This window comes from Xenopus laevis, chromosome 2L (assembly GCF_017654675.1).
Source record: "Xenopus laevis strain J_2021 chromosome 2L, Xenopus_laevis_v10.1, whole genome shotgun sequence".
In the NCBI taxonomy this organism is placed as follows: Eukaryota; Metazoa; Chordata; class Amphibia; order Anura; family Pipidae; genus Xenopus; species Xenopus laevis.
In genome coordinates this window covers 124,936,111-124,953,802 of record NC_054373.1, presented here as the reverse complement: position 1 = coordinate 124,953,802, position 17,692 = coordinate 124,936,111, and the positions used below count along the sequence as shown (strand labels likewise).

Genomic DNA, 17,692 nt, shown 5'->3' with positions numbered 1-17,692 from the left:
GAGAAAGACCCCCCCCCACATATATATATCTCAAAGGAATTACCAAACAACACCAAGATATCTTGTGAAATACTCAAGGATGTATTTGAAAAATTACATGCAAAGCTGATGTTTTGGTCCACACAAAACCTTTCTCAAGGCAATATATTTGAGTCCATTGCTATGGTTCATCTATCATGGATTCTTGAACACTTTCCAGAGTGATGTTTTGTAAAGGGAAAAGGATAGTAAAAATTGCACCAGGCCTACTAACCATCAGTTCCTAACACTGTCACCAACTCTTTTTCTCTTGAGTTGTTTATCCACTTGTCCTAGCCAGGGAGTTTCTACTTGCAACTTTTGCCTCCTCTACCCTATGCAGTCATGCTTTCCACGCAATGCGATAATTAGCCATGTAGGGACACATCACTCTGCAGTTCAGAAACAACTTACCTCTGTAAAAAATGTTGCATCCTTCATGGTGCTTTAGAAATACACCTGCTAAACTAGTGATATTCAGGTTGATTTTTCAACTGAAGCACGTTGATAATTATTCCCAACATTATTAGGAGTCGCATAAAGACACATTACTCTTTTGCTTCGAAATGTGAATATACGTATATATATTTTTTTTAAATTAGGGTTTTGAGATATTTTATCAGCTTCCTGTAAGGCATTCCGAATGTACATTTCTATTGTAACTGGCCACTGGGTGTCACTATTGTCCTAAGCCATAGAAAGTTGTTCAACCTACGAAGAATTCCAGGAAAGCTAGGCATCGCTCATCCTAATCGGTACTCACTTTGCAAATATTCAGCTGCTATCAGACTTAAACCTCTGCATTCAGCCATCTCATAAAACCATATGAACCATGTTAGCTAAGCTCTGCTGTAGTAAACTGTGATATTCAAGACTGTCACTAGAAGACGATAATTTACATAGCCATGTAAAAAGCAAAAAGAAATGTGAACTTTACAAGTATATTTTGATGGAATGGGATTTGCATGATTGCTGAATTAGTGTCAGTGTGTAGAACTTTTCAAGATTTCAGACCATCCAACTCCAACCTGTCTATGCCAATTCACTGTATGCCCTTTACATCTGCTTCCCAGAAAAAAAAACACATTTTAGTTAAATGGCTACAAAGTACTCCTTAATGCTTTTTATAGTTTTGTTTATACCGGAATCAACGTGAGCCACTGGGCCAAATTACCTTAGACATGACATATAAAATGTGCCTAAGAACAAAAGTGTTTAAACCTGTATGCATTTGAATAGACATCACATGCAAATGTAACCTTTTAAACACGGCGTGGAAACAGAGTACACAGCTGCAAAGACAAATTGCTATTTGCATGCTAGAATGTTTGCCTATTGCCCTCCTTTTCTCAATGCTCAATGATAATCAGAGGAGACATTTTTATCGGGATCCTTAAAAAAAACCCAAAATGTATTTTTCTTTTATATTTTTCATTGTCACTTGCTTTGAGTTATTTTAATGACATCTTTTTAAATAATCTTGTATTCTTCCCTACAAACTGTCATTAATTCACCCAAAATGTACTGATACTGACCTACAGTATTTTTGCTAAATATACTATTTTCCCTTTTGTCCCCAAATGGTATCATAAAGTGATGTAATGGCATGCAGCAAGAAACCATTAGTATTGATATTTTTTCACATATTTAGACCCTTTTAAAATGACAACTGCCATTGCTATTTGTACACATTTCTACATACTAATTTATCTTTGCTGTGGACGCTCTTTTCTTGTGTTCTCAATGTAGTCTTTTTGCCCCACACAATGCCTGTGTAGGAAACTGCAATGGCCAAAAACCTAGGAAACCTTATACATTGTTTAGCTACAGCATGGTCATTTCTTTAGCACTCCGTTCCTTTTTGTACAAATTTGAGCAGCTCCTGTTTCCCCATTGGGGAGCTGTAGCTCAGCAATATCTGCAGCTTGCAAGTCAGGCATCCTGCATTCAAAGACAACTTGGTTTTGAGAATGCATTAGCAATATAAGAGGCACAATATTTGAGCCAGTCAAGTTACCCATAGCAACCAATCAGTCGCTTGCTTTTAAACAGCACACACAGGTAAAATGTTTACATGCTGGTACATTACCCTAGGTGGCCCGCTTAAATTAAATGCTATTTGATGCTTTCTTACATGCTGATCAATGAGCAATGTCAAATGCAAGGTCAGCCAGGTATTGTCAAATACAACGTGGTACAATACCTAGAACCCTCAGGCAGCAACACTTTCAAATGATAGCAGCAATTATTTGAAAGTGTTGAAAATTCTTAGACATAGTAGAAACAACAATGATTTCCCATAAATATTGCCTTACAGCTCATTAGTGGTTATAAATAAAGGTAGCCTGCTTGTTTGATTTATTTTCCCTATTGGGAAGCAGTAAAACCCAGTCTGACTTTAACCAGTTTTATTGAGAAATCCCTGGTCACGTTGATTTGTAGCGCTGGGTTCCTGAGTTGGATTCTTAAAAGGACATGATCTGCATGGAGCTTCTGTAACATATACTGGAGCAGAGACTAATGTGACTGGTTCATCATATTTTAAATAGCTACATAATGGCAGCCCTCTATGAATAAAAGGAGAATAATCCCTTATGATACCCATCACCTACATTCTTTACATTAATCAAAGTGACATTTGCAGTGCTAGAAATTGAAAACTGGAAGGCAGAAAGGAGTGCACAGGCTGGCATTAGCATAACACAGACTTACTTTGGGGATTCTTGTTGAAGCAATAGTATTTTTCCACATGGGATTACAAGGGAGACTATGATCTAACAATAAAGATTTTATTTATGCCTGTAGGCAGACGTATAAGGTTTGTACAGTGGGCAGCTTCATAAAGAGTTGAATTTAACGTTTGAAAACTTTATAGTCACTCTTTGCTTGTATAGGTATGGGACCTGTTATCCGGAATGCTCTGGACCTGGAGGTTTCCAGATAATGGATCTTTCCATAATTTGGATCTTCATTCCTTAAATGTATTATAAAATCATGTAAACATTAAATAAACCCAATAGACTGGTTTTGCTTCCAATATGGGTTAATTATATCTTAATTTGGATCAAGTACAAGCTACTGTTTTATTATTACAGAGAAAAAGGAAATCATTTTTTAAAAAGTTGGATAATTTGCATAAAATGGAGTCTATGGGAGATGGCCTTTCCGTAATTCTAACTATGGGTTTCCGGATAACGGAACCCATACCTGTATAGGGAATGGATTGCTCCTTTAAGTCACAGATATGCAATTTTGCAATGTCTTAAACCAAAAATAGAAGTTTTTTTTAAGCAAAGTGCGAAATAAAAAATGAAAGGCAATTTTTAGGAATTTCAGCCGACATGTTTTACACCATTGGAAATCATTCCCAAAGCCAAGAGGCAAGTTGTGTCAGAGTTACTATTTCTAGGTAGGTACATGGCAGTTTGTGACATTTTGATATGTGTTTTCATAGGGTAACCCCTTACCCTCCCAAGAAATTACCAAACTCTTTGTTATGGCTATATGTATATAACAAAGCATTCACACTAATGTGGTAAGAAATCCTCCATGAAAGACACTGTCAACATTATTGCAGGATTTCAACCTCTCGATAGGAATAATCAGATATATGGAGACAAAATAATCTTAGTAAAGAACTACATTGGTACTTTGAGAATGTATCATTAATAAAAATGACATTATCAAATTCACTTTACTTTACTAGGTTGGCCAAACCAAATCCAAACTCCAAATCCAAATCTAAATCCTGGATTCAGCACATTTCTGATGGAAAATAAAACATACAGTAAAGTTGGTCATTTTAAGCAATTCTATTAAACTTCCACTGATCAAAACTCACCAAATTGAGTCAAACTGAAAAGTGAAGGAACATATTAAAGTATATAACTTTAATTTTTAAATTTCTGTTAATGTTATAAGGCAGCTTAATGGCAGCATAAAGAAAGGTATGATTTCTGTCTTCACCAGGCTCTTTTATATCCCTTTATATGATAAATTCTCTGCAGTGACAAACTCTTTAAGCCTCACTGTCATCACATCAAAATGATTCCAGCACTGGCACAATGTACAACAAGTATATTCCATATAACTATTAGTATGAAAATGCTTTGGAAGCTCTGTAGCAATGCTGTCGTTTAACTTGCATAACCTTCTATAACATGTCTTGTTAGTAAATGTTTGTTGGCAAGTCTGATTCCTATTCAAGATGCACGGTATGCTTATCTGGCATTTTTACTTATTGCACAAATAAAAAGTATCTAAAAACTGGTTGGGACAATCCAGAGATGAGAGGAGAATACAGAGAAATTGATACTCAAAGGCTATTTATTAGAAAATATTAAATTTAGTCTGTCTGCTCTAAGAACCAAATGCATATTTTATTTTAGTTTTCATTGGAAAATGTAGCTGTTTTAAACAGAGGCAATTCTGTGGAGTCTACCAACTGAGGCAGTCTTTTCTGCTCTCTTACATGAGCAAGATGGAGCTACATTACTAATTCTGGGAGTGCAATTGCACACTAGATTGGACTAGAACAGCCAAATGTTCTGTTTAAAGGAGAAGGAAAGGCTGGAGACACTTGGGGGTGCCAAACGTTAGGCAACCCCAAGTGATTGTAGCGACTTACCAAAAACCCAGGGCCGGTGCTCCTATCGGGAGAAATCTGCACTGGCCCCGGTTATAGGAGCGAGCACCATGGAGAGATCTACTTCCGTCTTCGCGCAGCTGCACATGCGCATTAGAACTAAAAGCCGAACTTTAAAGGGGAAGGAAACCTAGTCTGCGCCGACTAGGTTTCCTTCCCCTTTAACTTTAAAGTCGGCTTTTTCGTTCAAATGCGCATGCGTCAGTCCGGGGAAATGCGCAGCTGCGCGAAGACGGAAGTAGATATCTCCGTGGTGCTCGCTCCTATAACCCGGGGCCGGTGCAGATTTCTCCTGATAGGAGCACCGGCCCTGGGTTTTTGGTAAGTCGCTACAATCACTTGGGGGGGTGCCTAATTTTGGCACCCCCAAGTGTCTCCAGCCTTTCCTTCTCCTTTAAAAACAGAATTTTGGCTCTTTAAATTACCAGGGGCAGATTTGTGCCACCTTTGGTAACCTGCCGTACACTGCCAACTGATTTCACAATTCTGCTAAATTCAGTTACAAGAAAAGTAAAAACTGGTAAAAAAAGAAGTGCATTTGAACTGGACCAAATCCATGGCCATGACCTTAACACTAGATCACAGTCCAAATTGTGGCATGCACTTTCAATTTCAATTGGCCAAACACTTAGTCCCATACTTAGGAATTCACCTCCCAAAATCCCACACAAATTATACAGCCTTAATATATGGTACCCCCATTCTCTCTAAGATTCATACAGAACGTAGGAATTGGAAATAGCCTTGATTATAATACCTGGGCAAAGCTGAACTAATCAGAATTACACTTTTTCCAAAACGGCTATTGGCCCTCCAAGCTCTATTCTTGCTTCTATAACCTAAGACGAGAAATGAGGTTATATTTCTGTTACTGTACCCTGATGTACCCAAGACACATCTGTCAATCATTAGACAAGGGGAGTGCTGTAATAATCAGTGACTGACTCAAGCTCTCCATACCTGTTCAATGATGCTCACATTATTCGATTTTAATAAATAGCATATTGTTTAATCTGCACCATTAATGTGGTTACCACTGCCAGTAAGAGTGCAGAGTTAAAGATCCTTGGGGGAGAGGACACAAAAGATATATTTTTTTAAATTATTCTTTATTAATATTATTAATTATTAATTGATAAAGCACCAACATGACACACAACAGTTTCCATAGATTTTAAGTCATCCAGATAAGTTGCTGCCCCAGTGTAGCATCCATTCTCCCTACTGTACATACACAGTCTGCGGTTAATTTCTTCAGAAGTCAGTTTACCTATCAGAATTTTTTTTAGTGTGAGGTGAAACTGGAGAAGCCAAAGGTTTAAGTAAACCTATACAAGTACAAGGACAACATTCAACAGCCATCCCTGGTTGGAATCAAACAGAGGATTTCAGCGCTGGAAGGTAGCAGTGCTAACCACTGTGCTTTAGTGACAGAAGGAAATAATACAACTTTAAAGTAAACGCTACAGTGAACTAAAGATATTTCATTACTTTGACCAGACAACAAAGAACGCATATTTATTCTTTTCTTTAATAGAGGGGAGAAATCATCTGTGAAAACGACACAAGGATTTGGTCTTTGTGCATCTAATGTACGGTTGACATTTGTTCAGCTATTTTAACTAATGTACATTAAGTAGCAGCACAAATTGTATCAATGTTTTCCATCAGATTGAAAACAACTGATTTGGTAGAGTTTAACAAGGGTATAAAAAGATTCTGATAATAGAAGGGAATGTTTTAAGTCTGATGCCATATTTTTTATGGAGATAAATATGCTGACCTTTTTTTAAAGGACACAGATGTAAAGCAGATGCTTACTAAAATATCAGTTTAACTCACTAAGCTTTGGAGCTACTGTACTTGTATTCTAGAATATGCCGTACAATTTTGGTTTCCAGCGTTCAAAAAAAAAGACATTATTGAATTGGGTAGAGTCCAGAGAAAGCCAACTAAGCTGGTAAATGGTATAGAAAATCTCAGCTATGAGGAAAGATTAGCCAAGTTGGAGATGTTCACGCTGGAGAAGAGGTGGTTAAGGGGTGATACGATGACTATGTATAAATATATAAGGGGATCATATAATAATCTCTCTAATGCTTTATTTACCAGTAGGTCCTTCCAGCTGATATGCAGGCACCCATTCTAATTAGAAGAAAGGAGATTCTGTCTAAATATTTGGAAGGGTTTTTTTTATAGTGAGAGCTGTGAAGATGTGGAATTCTCTTTTTAGCAAGTGAGGGAATACAGGGTTATGGAAGATAGCTCATAGTACAAGTTGACCCATGGACTGGTCCGGTTGCTATCTTGAAGTCAGTAAGGAATTTTTCCCCCTCTGAGGCCAAATGGCGAAGCTTCATATGGGGGTTTTTGCTTTCCTCTGGAACAACTAGTAGTTAGGCAGGTTATATGTAGACATAAAAGGTGTAAACCTAGTGTTTGAGGTCATTTAAGATCTCTTGTAAAGCAATGGCAGATGGAGATACAAATACCTTATAGTTATTGCTCACCAGAAAATTGTCAGCTATACTATCAACTGACTTTATAGAATACACAGAGGTATATAAAGTTTTTACATGATTTTAAGGGGCAGATTTATCAAGGGTCGAAGTGAATTTGAGGGAATTTTCAAAGTAAAAAAATTCGAATTCAATTGGATACTTCGACCATCAAATAGGATACTACAACTTCAAATTCGATTCGAAGTAAATTCATTCAAATATTTAACCATTCGATAATCGAAGTACTGTCTCTTTAAAAAAAAACTTTGATTTCAACACTTCGCCAAATTAAACCTGCCGAAGTGCTATGTTAGCCTATGGGGACCTTCTAGAGCATTTTTCTATGTTTTTGGAATTTGAAGTAAAATCATTTGATTGATCACTGAAATCCTTCGAATCGTTCGATCGAACGGGTTTACTTCGACCAAACGATACCCTAATTTGCCGAAAAAAACTTTGACTTTGATATTCGAAGTCGAAGTATTTCAATTCGATGGTTGAATGTCGAAGTATTTTTAACTACGAAATTCGACCCTTGATAAATCTGCCCCCTAGTGTTGTTTTTATTCTGGCTACGTTTTATGAAATACTTTGAACTCAAAACAGGCTACATTCAATATTACCAAAGCATAACAATATCTACAAGGATCCAGAATTTAACAATCCATAGGGTGTTATAAAGAAATGATTCACCTTCATTATAGAAGAAGACTAAATTGGATATGGTAAAGCACAACAAGTGGAAATCAAACATTCTTTTATCTTGTGTTATCAAAATATGATTTCATCTCTTCATTGTTCCATGAATTCCTTTCAAATTTCCTTTCGGGCTGCAAGATAATTAATGATTGAAGCAAGATAACAGGGAGGCACACTAACAAACAGACACAAATCTAGGAAAATGGATTAAATGAACAAAAAAAAAAAGAAAGAAAAACATTGCTTTTATATAACTAACAGAACATTTGCCTTTAAATCCTATTTTCCTGATTCACTTATATATAAGGTTGCCTGATGCAGATTAAGTGTATTCACAGACTCTCTGCTACTGACAAGATGATAAATGCTAATTCTATCCTATAATTTATGTGCATGCAATTCTAGAAACTTTAGCACCTAAGTGTCTTATCTCTAGCACGACAGACTTGATATTAAAATTATAATTATCTGTGCTACAAAATCACATTTCTAGACACACATTGGTAATGTGTGAACATTACACATTTTAGAAATAAATAAAAAAAAAAACAAAAGAAAAAAAACAGAAAGTTGCTGATTTGTTCTACTATGGCTCCTTAAATAATAATTTCCTGGTCTTATAGAATTGAACATCCTTTAGTCAGAGAGAGACAAAATTTTAATTAGGCCTCCGAGCTGAATTTCTGACACTTTCCCACTTTACCTGGCATGTGTAATTAGTGTAATTTTCAGTCTCATTAAACTGTTCTTGTTGATAATTGTGTTCTTGGCTACCTTACTTTCCTGGTATATCAATGCTCAATACAGAGTACTTTTAAGCTGAAGTCTATAGGGTGCAATTACTTCCTACATGCATAAATTAAATGATACCACATGTAAGACACTAGAGAATGGTGGACTTTGCTGGAGTGTGAATGACTGCAAAAGGGGCAAGATAAAGGCTCCATTTAGAACCTGGAGAGTGCTATTGCCGACTGTTGCCTTTTTGATATTATGAGCAAAGGTCATTGCATTCAATAACAGGAAAATAGTTAATTATGGCAGGGCATTTCAGACTCAGGGGCCAATGATAAGGCTAGCCTCACACAGGACAACGAGGCAGTTCAGCATATGCATTAATCAATCCCATTTTTTATACTTTACCTTTAATTCAATTTAGCCTGTGAGTAGTTCTACAATCCGTCTTTGTATTTTTGAATATTTACCACCATAACTGGGCATGATATCATATATCAGCAGTAGTTGTCCAAAGATCTGAAAAATGCTATAATTTAGCCTGCGAGTAGTTCTTCAATCCGTCTTTGTATTTTTGAATATTTTATCACCATAACTGGGCATTATTTTATATATCAGCAGTAGATGAAAAAAGATCTGAAAAATGCTATTAGATTTAAAAAATGCAACTATAATGACCATAGACTAAAGATTTCCAATTACAACAATAATGTATACATATTTATATTTTATTTATAAAAGTATGGGATCCATTATGTGGAAACCGTTAACCTTAAAAACTCCAAATTAAGGGAAGACAACCTCCATAGATTGACCAATTGACTAAAATTCAATTGAATAGTCCAGACCCGAAAACTCAAATTGAATTTGAATCGAGTTTTCCTCCACAAAAAAACGTGACTTTTGTGCGTCAATTTTTTTTTCTCCCTTTGGAGTCTATGGGGTTTCACTTTCTCAGCAAAACTTTTCTGCCATTGGGGCAAATTCACTAAAGCGGCTAACGCTAGCGCAAATTCCCCAGTGTGACGTCATTTTGTTAGAACATGTCATTCTACTAGACCTACTCTATCACTACTTCGCACCCTTTTGCCAGGCGAAGTTGCGCTATGGCGAAGGGACGTAACTACGCTAATTCACTAACTTGCACATTTTACTGAACGTTACCTCTTGCGCCAGACTTGCCTTCGCCACCTCAGACCAGGCGAATTGCAATAGAGTAGATAGGGCTTGCTTCAAAAAAAGTTGACATTTTTTCCAAATCACAAAAAACGCTGGCATCTTACTTTTTTAAAGGTGATAGGCTGAAAATAGGCTTAGTGAATTTTCTCCATTGACTTCTACATGAACTCGGCAGGTTTTAGGTGTCGAATATGCAAATTAGAACTGTTTCCAGGGTCGAGATGTATAGCACTGCTTGTATATGCAGTGCTGCACATTTCTTAATAAAATCTTGATGTCTTTTAGTATTAACTTTTTTTATGCAGCACATTTCAACTCTGTTATAATTTTCAGCAGAGTAGAAATTATTTATTCCGTGAGAACAAATCCACACATATAACTGCAATGGCAAAAGCAAACCGAGGTGCTCATAAAAGTATTCAAAAACTGCAAATTGCATGAAATTGTTATCTTAACAAGTAAGAATGAGCCACTGTGATAAATTGGTAGGTATGTATGAAGAATGAAGTGCCCCTAAATGTTATATCAGTAAAATGAGAGAGTTTGAGATGTTTTATTGATTTGATGTGCCCTGACTTTTATTATTCTATCTGCACACAAGGCTATATTCTTTATCTGACATCTATATTTTATCTCAAGTTTATCAGTGAATTTAACATGCTCCAGTGGAGATGTGACTTAAAAGGTTTTGAAATTACAGTTCAGACACTACAACAAAGTGGCTTTAACTTTTAATGTCTGCTGTCACAAGCATGGAAGATTTTGGAGCTCTGTAGTTAGTTTGGGTGCATTGAGGATAAATGAATAAGTGTGGCATATGCTAAATGCCAAAATGCGTAACAACATCGAGGTCATGTAGGAGTCAATTGCAGACGTCCCTGAAGTTTTTTCTGGACATCATGATTTGCGCAGAATACTCCAAAAAATGGCCGATAATCTGGAAAAACAGAGTTTTCGGAGCATTAATTGTACAATTCAGTTTGAGACTCTATTTTTTCGGGAGATAAAATAGTGGAAGGGAGTTTTGTCTGATTTGTTTTCCAAAAAAAAAAAAAAAATAGATTAATCCCGAATTTTAGATGTGCCCCTAAGTATACTGTACATATGTAGTATGATATAAACTTCTTTTTATACATAAACAATTTTGACATGTTTCAAAATAGCTACAGCTATAATACATATATCCTCAACTTTTTCTTAAAAGGTTATTTTGCATATCGTTATTATTCTCATACTCATTTACTAACACTAAACATATTTGCACTAGTACAGTAACACTTGGAAACAAATCAAGTTTTAATTTGTGTTACTCTCCCTGCAGCAGGCTGAACAAATCTAACTACACCTTGGTTGCAATTGTTTGCTGCTTAGCTGAAAATAGGCCCATCATTCATAAATGAGCCTAAGTGTATTTAAATACAGAATTGTGGAGAGAGGAGCCACTATAGTGTGTTATCTTCAGTGGTGATTCGGGTGAAGAAGCTTCAGGCGGCTCCTCAAAATGCCGCCCCCCTTGCCGGCTTACCCATTTGCAGGGGAGGTATCCGAGGCAGGAACACTAGTGCGGAGAGCACAACTGCGCTCTCCCGCACTAGTAAAGCGGAGTTTCCAGATTCAAAACCGGAAATTCGGCTCTTAAAAGTACAGGAGCGGCTTTTTGCTGCCCCTGGAAATGTATCTGGCGCTGACCGCCTGAGGCGAGCACCTCAGGCTGCCTCATTGGCCGAGTGCCCCTGGTTATCATGCGAGTGAAACTCTCTTCCCACAATATGTGTTAAGTATACACAAGGGCCCCATACCATTTCCTTGTTAAGTTGTTCTTATGCATTCTCTGATATGGTTGGAGGTACAATTTATCCTGTTATAGCCAGGCCAAAGAAAAGTTACATTAGTCAGGGCACTCCTATAAAGTAAATAGTATCCTTTTTGGGGCATATTTATCAAGGTTCGAATTTCAAATTGAAAAAAACTCAGAAATTCGAATTCTAAAGACCAACCGAAATTGAGTCAAAGCAATGGATATGAGTATTTTAGCATTTTCCCATAGACAACTGAATGATGCAGGAGAATAATGACAATAGAAAAACATGGGGTTTTTTTTTCAAAATGTATCTTTTAATAGTGCTGCTCCAGCAGAATTCTGCACTGAAAGCCATTTTTAAACAGATTTTTTTATATTTAATTTTGAAATTTAGCATGGGGCTAGACATGACATCCATCTCCCAGGTGCCTCCAACCTTCTGACTTTTGCTCTGATAAACTTCAGTTACTCTTATTGCTATATTGCAAGTTTGAGTGATATCACCCCCCAACCACACCCCTCATACAGCACCCTATCAACAGAACAATTGGCAGCTAACCAGATAGCAGCTACCTGACACCTCTGCTGAAAGATTATTTTGCATTGCTAAAAGTGCTCCCTAGCTCCCTAGTGCTCCCTAGTCCACTTAGTGTTACACATGAGAATTACACTCACACAATGTTGCAGACAAGGAAATCAAAAGTTAAAGATAACTGCAAACAGTTGCAGTCACTTTTTAAACCAACACATAGTAAATTGTGTCCTTTTGTTATAGTAAATCAATATGCAAACAATAGCAGTGTGAATGAGTTTTTGATCCTTATATCATTCCACTGAAAGTAAATTAAATCTTGGGGAACCAAGATTCTATAGGACTCTACAAATCCCCTTGTTTTGACACCAGGAAACATTTTAGAAAACAGTTTTACCTTTTCACTGAAACTGTAACATCCTGCCTGGAGCTGAACCAGGGAACTGGTGTTTCTGGGCTATCTGAGTTGCCACTGAGCAGACAGCTAAGGCCCAGGTTCATTCCCATTGCTATACTTGTAATTGCAAATAGGAATGGCTTTTGTTCAACTATTATCAATCTGGACCCAGGTGATCAGTGTAAGCCATTAGGTTTCCTATAAAGACCCCTGCTCTGCACTGAATCATTGTTCATTATAGGTCTATGTTCCATAGTTCCTGGGTGTGATATCCTGTTTGTTCCTGGTTTTGACCATTGCCTGTACTGACCCTTTCCTGTTCTTGACCACTCTTCAGATTCTGATTGTGTACCGCGTTCCTGTTTGGTTTTGACCCTAGCATGTGACCTCGACTCAGTTTCTGCTCCTGATTTGGTACCGTATTGTCTATCCCTTTCTCACACTCCTTGTTCTCCATCCTGTATACATTATGGTTCCCTTGCCTGCCCAGAGCTTCCCCCTTGGTCCTCTCACAGTCCTGGCGGCATCTAAGTAGAGAGGGGCTGCTATAGGCAAAAGTGGGGGCAGAGACTGGGACCTTGGGGTTTGCTCTGGGTTTTGGGATACCAGTCATAAAGAAACTTTTCCAATAATTATGTTTACAGAAGGGCAACCTAAATATTCTCACTCTGCCATAGCTGCACTGCTGAACAGCGTAGGGTCTTTTCTATTTTATTTTTTAACCTACTTTATTTGCTGGAGCACATCCTTTTCCTGTTTGTGATGTTTTTATTATATCACAATTATAAATATGTTCTATCTACCTTAACCTTTTCACTTATCCTTCTTTAGTCATTTGTTCTTGTAGCCCCGTTGACAGGACATCTTTCTTTTCTTGTAGCTGTTTCGCTTCTGACAATATGTGAAAGGATGTGAGATGAAAATTAATTGCAGCTGTACAAATTTACCAAGGGAAATGCTGTTGTGGGTTGCTTATTTACCCTTTGGGACACATTGTCAGAAAAATCACAGCAGCAATCTATCAGCAAGCCCAATGTTTGTGATGCTTGCACAACAAATTCTACCAATAAAGGAAGTTGTCTTTTGGCCATCACAATTCAGCAATAACCATTACCATGCATTTTATGGTCTTGGTTCTCCTTACTATCAAATGTAAATGTAGAAGAGTGTACATTTTCATCAACTGTGCTTCATTACACAGAGATGCATATGGTAGAGTGTGCTCGCTGCCTGACTCACAATAAAAAAAAAAAACATTGGGAGGATAAGAAAAACCAACAAACAGTATTTTTTTAATGTTTTCGTTTACAATTTTCTCATTGTGTTTCATAATGTTGACATCAACAATACTTTATATACAGTATGGTAGCTTGTTGAATAAGTTGTTGAGAATGTCTTTTAAATTTTGTTTTTGTTACATTTGCCAGAACCTATATTCTTTGGACTGGTCTGAAATATTTATTTCAGAATTAACTCTGACCATGTTTTGCTTCTACTAATATTAGTTTGTATCTGTTATACAGTATTCATTGTAACTGTATTCTGTAGTCACCAAATTTATGTGCTTCATTATTTATATATTAAACTTTTTTTGCATGGTTGTCCCATTATTTAAGTTCTAGCTTAAATGCTAAAATAATTTTTAGCTGAGTGCATATTCTGTATTCTTTAAAGTCAGTCGGAAAGATGTATGTGAGAGATGTGCTTTGAATTGCTACATGTTTTGTGCGACTACTTCCATACTACCAGAAACCTGAATTTTCTGAATATAAATTTCTGCCTATTTGCATAAAACCCCTTACCAGAATAAATAGGAATTTTTCTTTCTTTTCAGCTGACCAGCACTTTATGAAAGCAAAAATATTTTATTTTAAGAGTCTGTCTGTTTGAATGCAGAAGCATGAAATAATAATAATAAACAGATTGCAGTTGTTCACTTCAAATATGCTCTCGGTTATTACACCTCATACTCTTTCAGTGTGTCACATGATATAGATAAACTAGTGAGGGTGAAACAATTTAGAACAACATACTTAGCAAGAGCGCAAAATTTGTAGATATGTGAAACAACTTACATTAACTATTTGGAGTCAATTGGTGGACTTTGAACAATTAAAGTTTTTTTAAGAAAAAACTTCTAAACAAATTTGATAAAATACAATGTTGCTTCAATTTGTACGTTTTGAATTCGAATGAAAACGGCCTATTCACATGAAAAAAACTTTTGTTTTGTTTTTTAATAAATTTAAGTTGGTCTTTTTTTATTCGAATTTTGACTTTTTTTATTTGAAATTCGACTCTTGATAAATCTGCCCCTTAGGGTAGACTTATCAAAATTCAAATTCTGAAGCTTTTATCAAAATAAAAAAACCTAAAAACTTAAAAATCTAAAGAAAATATCAAACTTTAATTACTTGTTTTTGATAGTTCTCTCTTGTTCCATATTTACGCTAAAGGAGTTCACGCTTCAGATGCAAAATGGCCATCTAAAAGTACAATTAACAGAACTAAACAAAACTTAACAGAACTGAGTAATATAATTATTTAATAGATTATAGAGGTCTCTGTGTTAAATGTGAAAAGTTCAGTTTCCCTGCAACCTGAGGGACTCAGAAGGTGTGCTTATTATTGTCAAAGCAAATATATTATAACTATAACAAACACATATAGGTATAAACAAGAGCCTTGCTTCCCACAGTACTAATGCAACAAATATAGAGTTAATCAGTGTAAAATACACAAAAAGTTCCCAGTAATTTGGCAGACAATCCATTGAATTTGGAGACAAATTGGGAACATTTCTTGACACATCAAATCACATTTCACTGAAATGAGGAACAGCTAAGATAACTGTAGCCTGCAGCCAAAAGCCCGAATGAGTTATTATGTTCCATTTACTGTTGCAGAACTGTAATGGGGTCATATCATCTCTGGATTCCTGTAGAACTAAGTTGCACCCAGTTTGTACATGAGTGCTTTTCAAGTTCCAAAGAAGGGACTTATTATACAAGATAATAGAAAGTCTTTGAGATATTTAATTCTAATCATATGTTAAGATCTTCAGCAAATGGTGTGAGAAGCAACAAAAATATGAGTTGACAGAAAAGTGTAATTGATACACATACACGATTACATTCTAATTTGTTTGCAAACTTTATTGCTCAGGTTCATGATAATGAGTCACTAGTATTATATGAATTCATCTTACTTGCTAATGGCTTTACAAACATTATAACTGACTTGTTGAGCAATAAAGCCACATAATTGTCCAATACACTGTAGTATGTAGCAGGGAACGTGGCCTATCTCAAAAAGAACAAACTATACAAATAAAATAATTGTTTTTATATGATAATCAGCCCAAATAAGATCAGCAATTGCATCACTGCATCATTCATACAGTCAAAAAAATCAATCAAGGTCGATCTTTTTTTTTTGTGTCTGTGGTCTTAAAGGATAAATTAAAAATAAGAAAAAAAGTCCTTTACTGTATACTGCTACGGTTCTTATGATAGTCTTTATATCTATTGTAACATTTTCATTACAATTTGTCAGCATTGTTGCTTTTATGTTCATCACATAGGTTTTCTGCCTAGCAACATCTCCGGGGGGAAAATGAAGGCTGTGCTAGTATAACATCAAGCTAACAAGTTCAACCTGACCTTGACTTGGTGTCTTAGAAAGAGATTAACATCTTGAGATTCCATCACGTGCAAAGCTAAAACTATGTGACATTTTTTCCTGATGCTGGGCACATGCAGACTCCCCGCTGAACAGAAATCATATTTCCGCACAAGATCTGATATATTGTACAAGCTTTTAGAATTTGTTAATGTCTCTAGTCACATACGTTAAAACAAGGTTATCAAACTAAAATTGAACTGAAATTTCTATTACACCTGAACTTCAAGCCTCATCACCCTTTAGTAGCTGACATCCCTATTATAGGTTTCCTCCATAAACAGAAAAATTAATAAATGGGCTGGTGCATGTTTATAGATCTCATATATGCCATCTTCCACACTGTTTCAATTCCATTAAATGTTGAAATCCTAATGCTCTAGAGCTAGGTTGCATTCTTTCCTCTTTGCCTTTGTCCCAGTCTTTATTTACAGTTAAACAAGTCCCTCTTGTCAATTATCTGTTTCTCTAGAAATAAATTGAGAGGCAGTGAAGCAGAAAGCAAGTAAGATTATATCAATTCTAAACAGAAATTGGGGATTCCAGGGGATGTGATTTTCTTCTTATTGTTCTCTAAGCTTCTGTAAGGAACAACACCCTGAATCAAGAGTGACACCTGCCCTTATAGGAAATACCCCCGGAGACCAACGAGAACTACAGCGTAGTAAGAAGAAAGCAACCAAGCAGATTGTCAGTGCAGGGAGGTCCTAAGAGCAAACTAAAGAAGCAGTAGCTGGAAGTACTGTACATGCCTAATAACCATTTCTTACTTCAGTTTTTAACCTCAAGCTATCATTTCCTAGGTTTGATAAAGTTTAGGTATGATAATAAAAAACTCAAAATCAGTGCTGTAAGCAAAACTCCCCTCCTTTGAAAACTAAGCCCAACACGAAGCCCACAGACGTTTATCTAAATCAACCTGTAGATCTAACTAAGGTATCTGTTTGAATAAAGAAAATCAATGATCTTTCCTAGCAAAAAAAATTCTATATTTTTGAAGAACATATCATAGATTGGGTATCACCAGAATAAAGTGTGATGATGTACTTCTTTGCTTGTGTATATTGCACAGCATATAGTAGCTGCTGGGACTGTGTTTATAAACAACTATCACTGCTGGAAATCAGTTAGGTTCACTTATGAATGCTCTGTAAATTTTCCTTAGAGCGGTAACCAATACCAAAACCACAAATTAAAAAGGGCACTAATAACAATATGTAATAGTGTATTTGTATGTTTGTTACAACTACTGATGAGTTAATCATCCCTGTTTTGCTTGGCCAAAACATTTGCTAAACTGCTGAAAAATTGGCAAACGGCGAAAAATTAATGAAACACATTAAAGCCTATGGGCGACTTTTTTTCTCACTCCAATTACATTGAAGTTAATGGGTGTTTTTTTCCTCAAGTTTTTTCTTACTCCAAATGCATTAAAGTGAATGGGCGTTTTTTCCCAGCAAATGTTTTTTGCGGTGAATTTTTGTTGCAGAACACAGAAAAATCT

The 17,692-nt window shown here is 36.2% G+C and overlaps 1 protein-coding gene across 2 annotated transcripts in view; it reads right to left on the bottom strand.

Annotated features, from left to right (window-relative positions):
• LOC108708470 (fibroblast growth factor 14) overlaps positions 1–17,692 on the bottom strand; it is a 348,798-nt gene that overhangs the window by 41,533 nt on the left and 289,573 nt on the right. The window lies entirely within an intron of this gene.